General features: G+C 41.1%; 1 long non-coding RNA gene across 2 annotated transcripts; it reads left to right on the top strand.

Moving 5' to 3' along the window:
* Nucleotides 4,950-7,135, top strand: LOC110430854. Of its 2 annotated transcripts, none has more exons than XR_002448241.1 (3): nucleotides 4,950-5,072; nucleotides 5,159-5,268; nucleotides 6,882-7,135. It is a non-coding gene; the product is annotated as an uncharacterized LOC110430854 (long non-coding RNA). The 2 variants fall into 2 exon arrangements; XR_002448242.1 differs by having other exon boundaries at nucleotides 4,959-5,072; nucleotides 5,156-5,268.

Here is a 12,707-nt window from a genome sequence, read left to right as displayed (position 1 = left end):
CATCCAGACTCCCACGCCCCAATTCAACACCGCGCCCCAAGGCCATACCGACTAAGAGGCGATGGATTCCCATGCTCGCAAGCCACAAGCGATGATGGCACAGGCACCGCGCACGAAGCAGGCGGCGGAATCATGCATGCGCGCTCGGACGCAGAAATCGGAGCAGCAGGAAAAGCAGAGCATGGGACATCGGAGCAGAAGTAGAGCACAGGCGCGGAGAGGAAAGGGGAGGTGCTATCCCGGCGAGCAGCGCTACTCTAGTGGCAAACGCAGGCACGAGATCCTCCACACGTGAGCTTTGCCGTGGGCACGGGCTTTGCCGGCCGTGCATCCCCATCCCCAAAGTGCCTCCATGGCGGCGACCGGCTTCGGCGGGCGAGAGCTTGGCAGTGCCGTAGGACCCTCCAGCAAGCCCTGAGGTGGCCATTCGCACCCTCTGTCGCTCGAGGCGTGACCGGAGGAGGGCTTGGAACAGCTGGCCGCGGGGGTGGCCAGGCGGGAGGCACAACATGGTGACGGCGGTGCACCAGCGCGGCAGCGTATTGGGGAGGCGAGCGGCGGCATTGGCAGCCACGACGCGTCGGTAGCTGGGGCAAAGGGGCGCCAAGAGGCGGGGGCGCAACAGTGCCAAGGACGCAAGCTGCGGGAAGGTGGCCACCATCGCGCGTGCTGCCGTGGAGCCCTCCGAGTCTGCGGCGGATGGGAGCGACGAGATGACATCGCGGCGAGTTGGGGCGGTGACCAGAGCTGCAACTGGGCGAGCTCGGGCCTGGCTCCACTCAAACAGCCAAGTTGGCCGTTCGAAAGTGACCTGTCTATCACAGTAGTCTGGCTTGGGCTGCAATCAAACACACTCGATGTGTTGTGTAGTGATGTTGTGACGGGAAGGCGGCAAATCATTGGGTGTGGCTATGGCCTATGGCCATGAAGGGTTATCACTTGAAGGCATATCTAGGTCTAGAGGTGGGGTAGACATTTGGCATGAACGAAAAATTTGGTTTAGCCTTTAGGACTTTTTATTTCAAGATTTCAATTTTCAAAAAAATGAAGAACGAAATACATTGCAAAATAATAAAGAGTAAGCAATTCAATTTTAACCTCTTCGGTTCGGGCTAGACCGAACTAATTAACCTAATAGTTTCAAGAGATGTTCTGATAGAAATTTTAGCACATTTTTCTATTTCAAAGCATGTATGGATAGTAGAATATCGCAAGATAAGAACAACTAATATATAACACCAACACCAATATAGTTGTTGCAACTTAACATAAACGTTCAATTATTGCTTTAGCCATGTTTCATTACCCGTATGGCCTCTAGCCAAGCCAGGCGTCGTCTAGCCTATCCGCTTGGGAGTATCTGTCAAATCTTTTAGTCATTTAATATTATTTTTATATTATAATAAATTAGCGAATAGTATTTTTAGTCATGACTTTTCAGCTAACCCTCGGAACAGGCAATACACATACAAAAGTGCTCTCCGAGCCAAGCCCAAGGGTTGTACGAATCCGCCTGTATCCAGCGAGCCAAGCTCCCGATGTGCAGGGATTAGGGGGTATTAGTATAGCTAATAACGTGATTAACATATAATTAGTGAATCTTAAGTGATTTGAAACAAATCAAGACTGGATAAGATAAATTACATTTTATTATGACATGTGTACCCTCAACACGGGCCCTATTTAGATCCGGGACTAGAGCTAGTTTGTGCTAGTTTACGCTTAACTAACTCAAAAGTAGCCAAATAGAAGAGTTAGAGTTAGTATTTTGCAACTAGCTCACTCAAAAAAACTCTCTCTCTTGGGATAGTTGGTGGGGCTCACAGCAATTCTTTTTTTTCTCCAACTTAGGCCGCACGGGATCGAGCTTATTCTCTTCCCTAGCGATCGATCCGCCACACCGATCCGCCATATTTATTATTCTAATCTTTGTATCTAAACACGTCTTCAGCTAGAGGTAGTTTAGAATTAGTCTTAAGCTAGAAACTAACTCTAACGCCCAGCTGAGCTAGAGTGCGCCTGTTAGCCCTGAGGCACAACTCTGAATACTTTCCGTACTCACCCTTGGCATTGATGATCATGAGTAAAGATGTTATCAAGTGTATACATGTGTGGTCCTGACATGAAAAGTGATTCCATGGATGATGCCGATGATCCCATGTATACATGAGTAAATGACATGGAAAGTGATCCCATGGATGATGCTGATGATCGTACTAGATGTTCGATCATGTCCTATGAGATCCTATGTCTATTAATTAATTGTTTATTCTAAAATTGTATTAGCGTGTCGGTGACTATATGTTTATGAATTGTGATGATGATACTTAAGACTTTAGGTCATGCACTCGTTATTTGTTAACTACCATGTGATCATGCACTTCTTAGTTTGGTCATGCATATTTTTTAAGTTATGGACTGTGGGTCGGTATTTCGTACTGAATTTTCGTATGCTGACTGTGTTCGAGATAATTCCAATCGAATTGGTTCATTTTCGAAACACCAAAAATTCGTTTCAGTTTTCGTTTTCGGCTATATCATTTCCACTTTTGTGTTCGTATTCAAATATAAATGTGAAAAACAATAGAGAAGTTTTTCGACCGTTTCTGACCGAATTCATCCGTGATCCATGCTGAAAGGCACTCGTATTATTCCTGCTAACTCCAGTGCAATGCTTCATGTATGCACAGGCAAAACAACTTACTTGAAGACCCTCACAGTTCACTGTAGTTATGTCTTCTTCTTCTTCTTCTTCTTCTTCTTCTTCTTCTTCTTCTTCTTCTTCTTCTTCTTCTTCTTCTTCTTCTTCTTCTTCTTCTTTTGCGACTCGTTCACTGTAGTTCTGCCGAGTGAGTCGCAGGTCATACAAAGCCGGCAGGGTCGTCTTGAAAGACCTGTGCTGTGATTGGGCCTTTGAGCATGTTCTGTATATATTTCTCGGATCATGAGAAAACAAACAGGTGACTTGCTTGTAGCGTCTGGGTTCAAGCTCAGCCTAAAGATTTATCCGTGTTCGACATGACTGGATTTTCATCGCAAAGTCCCTCAACCCTCAAGTAATGATCACTACCATTCCACGACCGATGAGGCCGGGAACACATATGTCCTCACTGATGAGGTGGGGCACATTTCTCTCCTTGACCGACGAGGCTTGGAGACCATCACAATTCCGTGACCGACGAGGCTAGAAATATCTAGCTCAGGAGCGTGTTTGGTTGAGAACATGTACTACTATAATATTTTCGTTTTATTTGATAATTAGTGTCCAATCATAAATTGATTAAGCTCAAAAAATTTATCTACGGGAGAAGGGAAATTTGCTGAGTGTCGCAGATTTTGCCGAGAGCCAAAACTCGGGCACTCGGCAAAGATTTGCACTAGGCAAAGAGTGGCTTTGCCGAGTGCCAAAAAGAGCCTGGCACTCGGCAAAGAGCTGCTCTCATCAAAGGTATTCTTTGCCGAGTGCAACACTCAGCAAAGAAGGCCACCCAGCAAAATAAAAGTAACATGACGGCCGCCCCCGCATACGCTGTTAAAAAATATGTATTTTGCCGAGAGCCGGCATAAGCACTCAGCGAAGACGCTTGCTTTGCCGAGTGCCGGGATGTGGCACTCGGCAAAGAGGGCTCTTTGCCGAGTGCCACTGGCTAGCACTCGGCGAAGAGCTCTCTTTGCCGAGTGCCGCGGCCTAGCACTCGGCGAAGTTTTTTTTGTTTTTTGTTTTTTTACCCATGTTTTTTGTGAGGCCTTACCACATTGTTTAAAACTCTATGTTCAAATTTGTGACAATTTGGAGTTTTTTAAATATATTTCTTTATTTTTTTCCTCCTGTTGAATTTTTTGGAATATTTCAAATTTGAACTGTATGTTTATGGAATAATCAAATTTGATCGTTATAAAAATAATATTCATGATTTTTGGTTTATGCTGAGGTTGTATCCAAGACCTCACATGAAATGTCAAGCATCTTGTTGACCTAACATAACGAGGTATTTTTGCGAGAAAAGTTATTAAATTATATAAAATCCGAACAAAGTCCAAAAATCACGAAACTTGTTGATGCGTCATGTTATTGCATATAGAGGCCATGATAAAAAATTGAGAAGGTTTCGACTAAGTTATGATGTCGGATGTCTAAAACTCATACATGAACATGTGATCACACTCACCATATGCATGGTCATGTTTAGGTTTTAGGCATTCGACGTGACAATGTTCTCCAAATCGTCTCAAATTTTTATCATAACTTCTACATGTGATAACATTACGGACTTCATTCACATTTTATATAATTTTAAAACATTTAGACCACAAGCCGATGGTCATGTTACATGAACAAGATGTTTAAAATTTTGGGCGAGTTCATAAATACGGCCTCAAAATACACTTTAAAATATGAATATCATTTTTCTAAAACACTAAATTTCATTATTTCAAGCACCTTCAATTCAAATTAACTTTTTCGAGAATAATGTAAGGAAACAAAATAAATTAAAAAATTTAGAAAGCAAACTCGAACAATTTTTAATATTTGAAAATAGAGTTATAAATAATGAGAAGAAAAACATTCATTTTTTAAGAATTACAAACAACCATTTTCTTTTTTTATAATTAGAAACAATTTTTCTGTTAATTAAAAAATCATTTTCTTCGCCGAGTGCCCGAGACGATGTCACTCGGCGAAGAGCTAACCCTAAAGCCCAACAAAACACCCACCCGTGGGCCGTGGCTTGTTTCTGTAAAAAAAAAAAAAAAAAATCCTCGCACACATCCTTCCCATTCACGACGCCTCCAGCAGATCCCCATCGCCGCCGCCACCTGCGCCCGATCTCCGCCGCCGCGCCGCCCCAGGCCAGGCCGCACCGCCCCCGGCCAAGCTGCTGCTGTCCAGGTCCGCCGCACGCGCGCCCGCCTCCGGCCGCGCCTAGGCCGCGCCCAGGCCGCACGCGCGCCGCCCGCCTCCGGCCGCGCCTAGGCCGCACGCGTGCCCGCCTCCGGCCGCGCCCAGGCCGCTCGCGCGCCCGCCCCTGGCTAGCGGCGCCGGTGCAGTGGTCAACAGGTCAAACATCAAGGTTCGTCGCCCTGAGATCTCTGTCTGCGAGGAGACCTGCTATTCTGCTAACACTGGGGCTCACACTCCTTGATCTGCTGTCAGCAGGTGAACGCGGGGACCTATCAAGAAGGAGGAAGGTGGGCCAATCAATTGAACTGGGACATTAACATTACAAGCACATGGAGTTTTCATCAGCACATAGGAGGCGGATGGATGTAAGTCGTACCTTGAATAGTGCTTTCGCTTAGGTGCTGGCGAGTGGCTTGGGCTGTGCGACCTTGATCTGGCCAATCAAATGCATGAGTAAATTAGCTTTTGTCTCCTAAAATGCTATTAGCACACACACAGATGCACAGTTATAGAATGGGTATCATAAGGGGACTAGTATACTTTGCATCTTTTCCCTTCTGGAAGTAGTGGCGTGGTCAATTGCTAGGATCAAAGCAGCAGTATACTGCTAGAATGAATTATTTATTTGTGGCTAGTCCAACCTTAATTATTCTTGCATGAGCTTGATATTTTTTACTACCTGACAGCAATATGCAAATTAAAACCAAGTAATTGTTTATTCAAAACATGTTAGCTTTTTAGTCTAGCATGTTTCTAATTTAACGTCCTAGTTCTAATCCACAATTGTGAATGTGTGGGCCATCGTGCCTGTATGTGGACATTCAGTACTCAAGGACACGCGTCCAAGGCAGTAAAAAAATTATTCTTGCCGGCAGTCCTCCGGCAGCACTCAAGGACGCCGCAGACTGCAGCACGCAACCGGCAGCTAGACCTGGCCACGGTAACCAGGCACTCAGGCAGCAGCCAAGCAATCCAGGCATCCAGTCGCACTTAGCAACAGAGCCTCAGATTGATAAAGTAGTTGTTCAAAAGTTGGTTAAATAGTTAATTGATTAGATTTTTTCAAAAGTTGATTAAGTAATTAATTTGAATTGAGCATACAGCGTATCAATTATTTATATATAAGTTTCTTCTGCTTTATTTGTGACCATAAATATACGATTGAGCAACAGCCAGTTCTTTTTGGAATCTGAAAACTACATATTCCATTTGGCCTTGCAAATCTGAATGGATAAATTATGTACATGTACATACGTACTACATTATTGAATTGTTATGATCAAATACATTTATGCATTGCAATTCAATACGTCCACTACTTTTCTGTAGAATTTCTTCAGACTTTAGTAAACTGTTGATCAGTATATAATGTTCACAACCTTGCGATTGCCTCAATGTAAAATATGAAAGTGACAAGATCATTCTTTATCAAGCTTTGAGATAAATATATAACATCACACATTTTTCTTGCATGACCTTAATTATTCTTGCATGAGCTTGATATTTTGTACTACCTGACAGCAATATGCAAATTAAAACCAAGTAAACTTTCTTGTAGTCACATTTGAAATTATTGCTGTACAGTAAGCACATCTTTTTTTTGTGGTTGCTGAAACATGAGGGCAGCAGCCTAGCATGCACATTAAATTGTCCTATATGATGATACATTAGCTCATCCTTGAAACTCATGTTCGTGCTTTTGGGTAATTGTTTATTCAAAACATGTTAGCTTTTTAGTGTCAAACCTACCGATGGCCTGCCTACTAGATCTGTTGATGTGTGGGCCTTCGTGCCAGATTTGTTCATATGCCGGGCTATGTGTTGGAAATATATTTGTCAGCCTTCGTGCCGACATTTTTGTTGTAGGTTTTGGGAACCTCCCCGTGCAGGGGAGGTGCTGCCAAAATTTTTAACTTTTATTTGAACTATTTACATTTTTTTCTTCTCACTCACATGCAATCTCTTCTCTTTTGTGCAGCATCAATCGGCGGCAGCGTCAAACCATTGCGGAGAGTCGCCGACATCGCAAGTCGGCCCGTCCCCACTCGGACCGTCTCTGGGATCGCACGTTGGGGCGTCCCATCCCTCACAGTCGCCGTGAGCCGCTTGCGGATTCTTTTTTATGTATTGAACTTGTGGACTATGAGCTGTGGTTTGTAATATATTGTGGATTTCAGACAAATTTGGTCCTTTTTGATATAAATTTGTGGTTTGTGATTATTTGCTATTGAATCGTGGTTTCTGGTATATATATATATATATATATATATATATATATATATATATATATATATATATATATATATATATACATGGGGGGAAAAAAAAGATTTTTCAGAGGTGGCTTTGCCGAGTGCAATGGTCATGGCACTCGGCAAAGAAAATACTGAAAAAATATTAAAACAAGTCTTTGCCGAGTGTTGCACTCGGCAAAGAGAGTTTTTAATTTTAAAAAATAAAAATCTTTGCCGAGTGTTGCACTCGGCAAAGAAAACACGGCGTGACCTGCCTGATAGACGGCGTTAAATCTTTACCGAGCGTCACCGTGGCATTCAGTAACTCCTTTGCCGAGAGTCCGCATTTTGGCACTCGTTAAAGCTGGCTTTACCGTTAACATCTTCGCCATAATTCTTTGCCGAGTGTTGCACTCGGCAAAGGCTTTGCCGAGTGCAATTTTGCCTTTGCCGAGTGTAACAGACACTCGGCAAAGAATCAGGCTGCAGTAGTGCTAACTGTGCTTTTAGTTTTGTAAATAATCTATATTTAGTACTCTATATATATGTCCAAACATTTGATGTGATGGACGATAAACTTTAACTGCGACCGACGAGGTCGAATATACACTTAAGATTTTATCATGATTTCTGTGAATGACAGGCCAGAGATGTTTATTCCTGACCAGTGAAATGGGATATTTATTTGCTCGCGACCAACGAGACCTACTTTTTCATTTGCAGACTTCATGCACTATAAATTCCGTGACGGACGAGGCCAGAACCTTCTCACCAAAGACCGATGATACTTGGGTCTATTATATGGCAATTTTTGCCACCATGTATACTTGGAGAATATTTATATAGAATATAGGACGATGACTATTTGTGCAGCTTAATCAAAGGTTTTCCATAGTCTAACACAATGGATGTAATTAATCGGCGGCTTGGAGACCCTGGAAACCAAGAGCCTTTCAATCATTGATCGCATGTTTAATTTGATATATTAGGCGTAAAATCGATGTAATCAAAGTGCGAACGCATACTTTGTAATTCTCAAATGAATTAAGCAATTATTAATGGTAGTTTCTATCTTAACCAGTCTCAATGAAAGTTTCATATGAGTTTCATTTGCATTAAATAGTTTGCCAAATAAGCTTTTTTGATGACATGGCGATGTATTTAATAAGAGAGAGAAGAAATGAGTTTCATCTAGATGAAACTCTCTTGGCACGATTGCCAACTCTCTATGAGTCTTGGAATTAAATGCCTATGAAACTATGAAATGAAACTCTCCATTGAGAGTGGGTGTTTCATCCAAATTTTATTTCATTTCACATGACATGGCAGTCTTGGAAACAACGTCATGAAACTCCCCACTGAGACTGGCCTAAGTAATTTGCATGAGGTGTCACTAGAATTATTGAAGAGAGAGATTAGAAAATAAAGAAACGGTTTCTTCCTCGTGAAACCGAGTCTACTCGCAGATCAAGACGGAAAGAAATGAGTCATGCGGCGTTGGGAAGACTATGGTCGTTTCTATCGTCTTCTTTCTAGATCCTGTGCTCTACCGCCGTGCAGAAGTGCAAGCGCACCCCTCCCGCGCACCTGCGTCGCCCCTATGCACACGCTCCTGTGATTCGCCGTCTGCACACGCTCCGGCAACTCCTCACACACATCCTTCCGCGGTTGTGGCTGCAGGCGAGTGCTGTGGTGCCACCCCTCTCGCACGCGCGAGCCCCATCTCTGTCCACAGAGATGATCGCTGGCATCGTGGCGGCAAGGTGCTGCATCTCTGTCCGAGGAGAGGTGTTGCATGGGCGGGATGGTGGACGCGCGGCGGCGCATGAAGTTGCCTGAGCTCGTTTCCGCGATGTGCAACGACTTTGGGTCTTCCGCAATGTCACGGCCTACAGCCTGGGCGACGTGGCCATGGACATGGAGATATGGCGGAGGTTGCTGGTGAAGGGTGTCCTCGGGTGGGCTGGGCTGCATGGTGGATGTGCGACTACGGGAGGCTTTGCTCACATCCGACGCCTGGTCTCTTGTGAGCAATGAGCTTGTGAAGTTCGTTAAAAATAGTTTAGAAAAGAAGCCATAGGATTTGGATTATGCTTAAGTACATATGATGCACAGATGATGTTCTACGAATTGTCTAAGTGTTGATTTCATTCAAATACAGTGCATTAGAAAAGGCTACAAGTTGTTGTGCACAGGTGATCGTTGTTTGTTTGTGTTGTATTTAAGTGTTCATTATTTTTTTCTCTCTATAGAAACTGCATGCAGAAACTATGCATTAGAGAGGTTAGGTGTAAATTAAAATTTATTGTTCTTAGAAACTATACTAGAAACTATATATTGAGACTGCCCTAATAAAACTAATAAAACTACGAGTTCCCTGAGTTTGTTATCTCTTTTGCTTACTCTATATACTTATGTATACTGGCACGCTCAAGACTAGTTTTGTTGTAGATAATTGATAAAATCTTAGTGTACTAACCTTTTGCTCTAATTGACATATGAGATAGATCGGTCTCCAAGTGATGGAGTTAGATGACACTCCAAGTGATAGAGATAGCCACATGTGGTGATGATGATCAAGTGCTTCAACTTAAAAAAGAAAAAATAAAAAACTCACAGCCCACAAAGCAAGCCCTTCTTGTGGCCTTGTGATCTGCGGCCTTTTGCTGTTTTGTTTTCTAGCGCACACGCATGCGGACGGCCGCCTGACACATCGCATAATCAACAATGCTTAAAAAAGTTCACATTACCTCTCTTAATTTTTGTACAAGTCTATTTTTATTTCTTAAACTCTAAAAATGGATAAATAACCTCCCTAAACCTTTAAAATCGTTTGTTTTACCTCCCTGACCAGTTATAAGCGGTTTTCAAAGGCGGTTTTATCTTTTTATGCCTTGTTTAGTTCAAAAAAATTTTGGGAAATCGATACTGTAGCACTTTCGTTTGTATTTGATAAATATTATCTAATCATAGACTAACTAGGATCAAAAGATTTGTCTCGTCAATTTCGACCAAACTGTGCAATTAGTTTTTATTTTCGTCTATATTTAATACTCCATACATGCGTCTAAAGATTCGATGTGATGGGAAATCTGAAAAAGTTTGTAAATTTTTTTGGGAACTAAACAAGGCCTTAGTTTTTATTTATTTTAGCTAAATCTTTGAAAATCATAGTAAATTACAAAGAAATTATAAAATAAAAAATTAAATTTAGACTCCACATGAGTAGATCTATAAGTGAACATATAATATGGTATGTTTTAGTATAATTTTTTTTTGTTGTAGCTTTAGATCTATATTTTATGTAATTAATTCATAACTATAGTTTATATGATCCAATTGTGGTGAAATTTTTATAGTGGTCTAGTTGTTTTATGCTTGAACTTAAGTAATTAAAAGAAATTTATACTTATTGGATCATGTATATCTTAGTTATAGATTTATTCAATGAGTATGAAATTTTTACTACTATGATTGTTGAAAGATTCAACCGAAATAAATAAAAAAAATAAAAGATAAGACCGCCTTTGAAAACCGCTTATGACCAGAGGTACCGGTTTTAGAGTCTAGAGAGAAAAAACAGAATTTGGTAAAAGTTGAGAGAGAGATAATGTGTACCTTTTCCATCGGCAATCGTGCTCCAAATTCCAACACTATCATGAGGTGGCGAGGGCAAGTTCATGACTTTGCCGAATATGAGCCGGCACCTGGTGAGGCGATCATCGGACTTCGCCGATCTGGTTTGGGCAGCGACACTACGACAACGAGCCAGCGAGCGGCGATCACGACGAGACAAACTTTGCTACAGTCCTAGAGTGCTACTGTAATTCAAGAGGATCATCATGGTAAGTCGTCCAACTCTAAAACCTTATACTTTTTTAATTGTTGTTTTTTCAATCTTTTAGTTATCAACTAATTTGGTTTGATTGTTTTTTGTCATTTTGATATAAGGGAATTAAAAAACATTATTATGAAAGATGGCTTTGACTCGGATGAGTTTGAACAAAGTTATTGATGCAGTTGAAGAGGAGATGGAAAATGATATGGCAGGATTACAAGTTGAAGAGGAGATTGAAACCGATGGAGATGGTATTATAACTTTCGATCTAGATCACATTATCACTGATCTGAGGCTTCATGTACCGATTGATCAATTTTCTATCAATATTAGATCCGAAGTTAGGAGGACTTTCATAGATAAGTTCTATTTTTTCTTAAAATTAGCTAATCATATTATAATAACTATCTTGTAGGTTTGTCAACAACAAAGGAAAATCAATTGAAAGCTTTTTAGGGATTAAGCATGTGAAGGAGACAACCTTAGAAGGCACTGAAGACAACAATTGTTGAAATACTTGGTGAGCATGGGCTACACATTGTGATTCTGCGAGGACAAGGGTATGATGGTAATGGACTTTATAAGCTTATTCGTGATGAGAACCCATATGCTTTCTATGTCCATTGCTTTGCTCATCAATTGGTAGTTGTTTCCATCTCAAGATGTTGTTCATCTATTGGGGATTTCTTTTAATATGTGGCCTTGATTGTGAACACCACTACTTCATTTTGCAAGAGGAAGAATTTATTGCTAAATAAGCAACGCATGATTCTTTTAGGTAAGTTGAGAAGTGAAGAGATTTCCTTAGGCAAAGGAAAACATCAAGCAACATCCTTTGTATTGAATCAGTGTGGGATTCAGTAATTGAAGCTCTACAAATTGTGTTCATCATAGAGATGATGTTACAAATCCCACGCATCACAAATAAGCTCTCTGTTATCTTGCAAAGGATCAAAATATTGTTCAAGCCATGTCTTTGGTTATTGATGTCAAAACATGTTTGATGAATTTGAGGAATGATGGTTGGGAGCCACTATTAGAGAAAGCCATAAAATTTTGCAGTGAGAATGATATTCCAATACCAAATATGAATGAAGCAGTTCTAGGATTTGGCGGGTCAAGAAAAGGGGGGCAAGAATGACATCACTCAAAACCAGTATTTTCATGTTGATAATGCTATAGATGCTATTACCACAGAGTTTGATAATTGTTTTAATAAGGTATCTTCAGAATTGCTTGTTTGCTTTTCTTTGTCTCGACATGAGAGATTCATTTTCTAAATTTGATTTGGACAAGCTTGCTCGGCTTACTGAGATATATTCTGATGATTTCTTCTATTCCAAGAAGGGAATAAAAGATCAACTTGAGTTATTTATTATTCATGTGAGACAACTTGAGGAATGAAGTTTAGAAATTGTCATGATCTAGCAAACCTAGCTGCACAAATGGTTGGACTTGATAGATATACTACTTTTCCATCGGTTTATCGTCTAATTGAGTCGGCATTGATACTATCGGTAGCGACGGCATCAATTGAACAGGTCTAAATGAACATTATCAAAACAGAACTGCGCAACAAGATGACTGATGCTTGGCTTAATGATTTAATGATGTGCTACATTTAGCAAGAAATATTCAAAGAAATTGATCTTGAGAAGATCAAGAACACATTTCAAAACAAGATAGACAAATGCAACGTGACTGAAGGTTCATCATCACATGGTTAGTTGAC

This window comes from Sorghum bicolor, chromosome 10, assembly GCF_000003195.3.
Source record: "Sorghum bicolor cultivar BTx623 chromosome 10, Sorghum_bicolor_NCBIv3, whole genome shotgun sequence".
NCBI classification, from domain to species: domain Eukaryota; kingdom Viridiplantae; phylum Streptophyta; class Magnoliopsida; order Poales; family Poaceae; genus Sorghum; species Sorghum bicolor.
This window is presented reverse-complemented; position numbering and strand designations above follow the sequence as displayed.